General features: G+C 44.4%; 1 long non-coding RNA gene across 1 annotated transcript in view; it reads right to left on the reverse strand.

Annotated features, from left to right (window-relative positions):
• LOC141086671 (uncharacterized) overlaps positions 1–4,268 on the reverse strand; it is a 43,032-nt gene extending 38,764 nt beyond the window's left edge. Inside the window, exon 1 of the long non-coding RNA XR_012231631.1 lies at positions 4,135–4,268. This is a non-coding gene — a long non-coding RNA (uncharacterized lncRNA). The remainder of the gene's footprint in view (positions 1–4,134) is intronic.
• Positions 4,269–6,000: the final 1,732 nt, after the last annotated feature.

Below are 6,000 nucleotides of genomic sequence, written 5' to 3' on the forward strand. Positions count from 1 at the left end.
TGAGATACTTTGTCAAATGCTTTGCTGAAGTCAAGATATACTATATCTACAGCATTTCCTTGATCCACCCAATCAGTGATTCCGTCATAGAAGGAAATTAAGTTAGTCTGACATGACTTATTAGTTACAAACCCATGCTGACTCTGTTTAATAACTTCATTCTTATCCAGGTACTGACATACATGTTGTTTAATAATTTGTTCAAAGATCTTTCCTGGTATAGAAGTCAGACTCACCGGCCTATAGTTGCCTGGGTCCACCTTCTTCCCCTTTTTGAAGATAGGAACAACATTTGCTCTTCTCCAGTCTTCTGGGACTTCTCCTGTTCTCCAAGAATTTTCAAAGATTATGGAGAGGGGTTCAAAAATTTCTTCTGCTATCTCCTTCAGTACTCTGGGGTATAATTCATCTGGACCTGGAGACTTGAATTCATTTAGGTTAGCTAAGTGTTTCCTCACTATCTTTCTGTGAAGAAGAGTTGATGTTACATTTCCTTTCTGAGAGAAAACAGATGCAAAAGAGGAATTTAAAAGTTCGGCCTTCTCAACATCCTGTCTTACCATTTCATCATTTTCATCCTGTAAAAATCCTATAGCATCTTTGACTTTTCTTTTACTTTTGACATATCCCCAAAATCCTTTATTATTGCTTTTGACATCTCTTGCAAGCCTCAATTCATTGTCAGCTTTAGATAATCGGATTTGTGCCCTGCAGGTTCTGCAGACAGCATTATATTCTTCTTTAGATATGCCTCCCTCGTTCCATTTTCTAAACATTTTTTTCTTCCTTTTTAGCATGTGCTTAAGTTCTGTTTTCATCCATCCTGGCTTCCTTAAATGCTTCCTATTCTTCCCTCTTTTCGGAATTGTTAAAATTGTGCTTTGAGAATTTCATTTTTCAAGATTTCCCATCCTTCCTGGACATTTTTGTCTTTAAGGATATCCAGCCATTGGATCCCTCCAATTCTCTTTCTGAATCCCTTAAAATCTGCCTTTCTGAAATCTAATCTTGACGTCTGAGTCTTCACAGGTCTTCCTCCTCTAGTTATCCAAAATTCTAAAATAGCATGGTCGCTACCTCCTAGGGTCCCAGCCATTTCCTCCCTGTTTATAAGGATTAGATCCAAGGTAGCAGTTCCCCTTGTTTTCTCCCCTACCTTTTGGAAGATAAAGTTGTCAGCAAGAGAGGATAAGAATTTCCTTGACCTGTTAGTTTTGCCTGAGAGAGATTCCCAACAAATGTCTGGATAGTTGAAATCTCCCATGACAACTATGTCATATTTTTTGGAGAACTTGGCCATTTGATGCATAAGGAGTTCATCCATATCTTCAGCTTGCACAGGCGGCCTGTAGTAAATGCCTAAAATGGTGTCCTTTCCATTGTTCTGTCCTATTCTTACCCAAACAGTTTCCACAGAACTCCCAGTCTCTGAAGCTTCAATCTCTGTGCAGATATACGCGTTTCTAACATACAATGCGACACCTCCTCCTCGTTTATCAAGTCTGTTTCTTGCAAATAAGTTGTATCCTTCTAGTCTTGTATTCCAATCATGTGTATTGTCCCACCAAGTTTCAGTGATTCCAATGACATCATATTTCTTTTCCTGTGTTAGTAGTTCCAATTCTCCTTGTTTGTTGCCCATGCTTTGTGCATTAGTATAGAAACATTTTAGTTTGTGATTGGTTTCTCTTTCTCCAATATTTTTATTAATTAGATTCTTTTGTCTTTGTTCTTCCTTTCCACTCCTAATAGCAGAGTTCTCAATAGCATTTGTCAGGTGTATGGCTTTTTCTGGTCTTTTGCTTCCCTTCCCATGTTGTTCTAGTTTAAAGCTCTCCTTACAAGTGTAACAAGGCGACTTCCAAATACATGTTTTCCAGTCTTCGTGAGGTGCACCCCATCTCTAGCAAGTAGTCCATCGTAAAGGTAATTCACTCCATGATCCATAAATCCAAATCGTTGCTGACGGCAACATGAGATGCTAAGCACAAAATTTGGCCAAAAAATGTGAGCCCATCCACCATCGTCAAGGTAAGGCTAGTTTCACACTAGCGTTTATGAGCGCAGCGACGGCCTGCGCACGGCCGCCGCTAAGCCCCGCCCCCTGCCGCGCCTCCGCCGGTAGCTCCGCCTACCGGCGCATGACGCTGCATGCGCCCTGCATCCCCTATCTTTATCACTGGGGGTGCAGGCCGTGCGCAGTATGCGTTTGGCGGCGCATGCGTCCTTTTGACGGTGCGCCGACCTGCGCCAAACGCAACCTGCTGCAGTTTGGTTGCGCCGGCGCACCGTCAAAAAGGCGCATGTGCCGCCAAACGCATACTGCGCACGGCCTGCGCCCCCAGTGATAAAGATAGGGGACGCAGGGCGCATGCAGCGTCTTGCGCCGGTAGGCGGAGCTACAGGCGGAGGCGTGGCAGGGGCGGGGCTTAGCGGCGGCCGTCCACAGGCCGTCGCTGCGCTCATAAACGCTAGTGTGAAACTAGCCTTATTGTAACGAAAGGAAGCATAGGCACAGGTGGTGAAGTTCACTTTCGTTTATTTTTTGAGTGGAACCTCGGGACCACGGTCTGGGGGGCTCAGAAGGGGGCGTGACTAGTGAGCCCCTGGTATCCATAGCTTTTATGCTATTTTTTGTTTAAAAAAAATTCCAAAAACTTTATATTATTTAAATGCACTTTTTGCTTTTTATTTACTTAGTTTCAGCAGGATTTTTGCTCACTTTTTTCCTTGAAGGTTTTAAGTGTTCACACTGGGCAGTTAGGTCAGGGACCCATCCAATTCATGAGATTACCTTGACGATGGTGGATGGGCTCACATTTTTTGTCCAAATTTTGTGCTAAGCATCTCATGTGTTTTTTCCTAAATTTTAAAAGCCATTATGATATTCAAACTTCATGTATTTCACATTGACATGCCTTAATGTAATTGAGTGCAACCATTTCCTTATTTTGATTTGTAATGCATCCCATAGTCAGACAGAGTAATATAATGCACCCAGTAGTCACCCATAGTAGTATAATGCACCCCATAATACACCCCATAGTCATCCATAGTAGTATAATGCACCCCATAATACACCCCATAGTCATCCATAGTAGTATAATGCATCGCAGTCATATATAATAGTAGTATAATGCACCCCATAATACACCCCATAGTCATACATAGTAATAATAATAATAATAAATTTTATTTCTATAGCGCCGACATATTCCGCAGCACTTTACATTTCGGAGGGGATTTGTACAGACAATAGACATTACAGCATAACAATAATCACATAGATCATAACAGATACCAAGAGGAATGAGGGCCCTGCTCGCAAGCTTACAATCTAGGAGGAAAGAGGTAGACACGAAAAGTAGGTGGTAACAGTTGCCCTGATTGTATGGACCAGCCATAATGTTAAGTGTGTATCAGTACAGACACAGAGGGCTAATGGATGCATAAAGCATGTGGGAACATGATGCGGGGAACCTGGTTATGGTAAAACTTTTGGCTGTGCCAAATAGGGACAGATTAGGTTACTGTGTTGAGGCGGTAGGCCTGTCTGAATAAATGCATTTTCAGGGCATGCTTAAAATTGTAGTGATTGGGGATTAATCGTATTGAACCGGGAAGTGCATTCCAAAGAATTGGCGCAGCACGTGTATAGTCTTGGAGACGGTAGTAGTATAATGCATCGCAGTCATATATAGTGGTAATATAATGCACCCCCATAGTTATTATATATAGTAGTATAATGCACCACATAGTAGTATAATGCAGTTATACAGTTGAAACAAGAAGTTTACATACACTATATAAAAAGACACATCTGCTTGTTTTTCTCAATATTTGACATGAAATCAGAATAAACCTTTCCCATTTTAGGTCAATTAGGGCAATGGTACCAAATACTAATGAAATGTATGTAAACTTTTGACTTTACAGTAAGTAATAAAAATGCCTTAAAACATTCCCTCTCTCAATATTCTAGCATTTGGCAAATATTACCGTATATACTTGTGTATAAGCCGAGATTTTCACCCAATTTTTGGGGGCTGAAAGTCCCCCTCTCGGCTTATACGCGAGTCATATACCAGGGGTGGGCGGGGGAGGGGGAGCGAGGATGTCAGAGATCATACTTACCTCTCCTGGCACTTCTCTGCACCCCCTGCTTCTTCCTCTGCCGTCTGCTTCCTGCATTCACATGGTACCGCTCATTAAACTCATGGGGCAAAGTAATATTCACCTGTCCCCATTCCAAGCCCTGCACCGCTGTGTCTCCGGGTCCTCCTGCTTTGACGGCAGAGGGCGCGATGACGTAGTCAGTGTGAGCCCTCTGCTGTCACTGCAGAGAGCCGGGAGATAGAGCGGTGGATGGCAATGGAACAGAGACAGGTAAATATCGCCGGGGCCAGGGGCTCAGGACACCGGCACCTGGCTTCCAGCAACGGAGAGGTATGTCATTTTTTTTATTGCAGCAGCATATGGGGGGTATTTATGGGGCAGCATTAACCATGGTGGAGCAGCATATGAGGGGTATATATGGGGCAGCATTAATCCTTGTGCAGCAGCATATGGGATTTATTTATGGGGCAGCATTAATCCTTGTGCAGCAGCATATGGGGGGTATTTATGGGGCAGCATTAATCCTTGAGCAGCAGCATATGGGGGTATTTATGGGGCAGCATTAACCCTTGTGCAGCAGCATATGAGGGGTATTTATGGAGCAGCATTAACCCTTGCGCAGCAGCATATGGGGGGGTATTTATGGGGCAGCATTAACCCTTGCGCAGCAGCATATGGGGGGTATTTATGGGGCAGCATTAATCCTTGTGCAGCATATGGGGGGTATTTATGGGGCAGCATTAACCCTTGTGCAGCAGCATATGGGAGGCATTTATGGAGCAGCATTAACCCTTGCGCAGCAGCATATGGGGGGTATTTATGGGGCAGCATTAATCCTTGTGCAGCAGCATATGGGGGGTATTTATGGGGCAGCATTAACCCTTGTGGAGCAGCATATGAGGGGTATTTATGGGGCAGCATTAACCCTTGTGCAGCAGCATATGGGGGTATTTATGGGGCAGTATTAACCCTTGTGCAGCAGCATATAGGGGGTATTTATGGGGCAGCATTAACCCTTGTGGAGCAGCATATGGGAGGTATTAATGGGGCACCATTAACCCTTGTGCAGCAGCATATGAGGGGTATTTATGGGGCAGCAATAACCCTTGTGCAGCAGCATATGGGGGGGTATTTATGGGGCAGCATTAACCCTTGTGCAGCAGCATATTATGGGGGTATTTATGGGGCAGCATTAACCCTTATGCAGCATCATATGGGGGTAGTTATGGGGCAGCATTAACCCTTGTGGAGCAGCATATGAGGGGTATTTATGGGGCAGCATTAACCCTTGTGGAGCAGCATATGAGGGGCATTTATGGGGCAGCATTAACCCTTGTGGAGCAGCATATGAGGGGTATTTATGGGGCAGCATTAACCCTTGTGCAGCAGCATATGAGGGGTATTTATGGGGCAGCATTAACCCTTGTGCAGCAGCATATGGGGTATTTATGGGGCAGCATTAACCCTTGTGCAGCAGCATATGGGGGTATTTATGGGGCAGCATTAACCCTTGTGGAGCAGCATATGGGGGGTATTTATGGGGCTGCATTAACCCTTGTGCAGCAGCATATGAGGGGTATTTATGGGGCAGCATTAACCCTTGTGGAGCAGCATATGCGGGGTATTTAAGGGGCAGCATTAACCCTTGTGCAGCAGCATATGGGGGGTATTTATAGAGCAGCATTAACCCTTGTGGAGCAGCATATGAGGGGTATTTAGGGGCAGCATTAACCCTTGTGGAGCAGCATATGAGGAGTATTTATGGGGCAGCATTAACCCTTGTGGAGCAGCATATGAGGGGTATTTATGGGGCAGCATTAACCCTTGTGCAGCAGCATATGGGGGTATTTATGGGGCAGCATTAACCCTTGTGGAGCAGCATAT

Source organism: Dendrobates tinctorius, unplaced genomic scaffold (genome assembly GCF_039654945.1).
Source record: "Dendrobates tinctorius isolate UK_male_01 unplaced genomic scaffold, ASM3965494v1 ptg000032l, whole genome shotgun sequence".
NCBI classification, from domain to species: domain Eukaryota; kingdom Metazoa; phylum Chordata; class Amphibia; order Anura; family Dendrobatidae; genus Dendrobates; species Dendrobates tinctorius.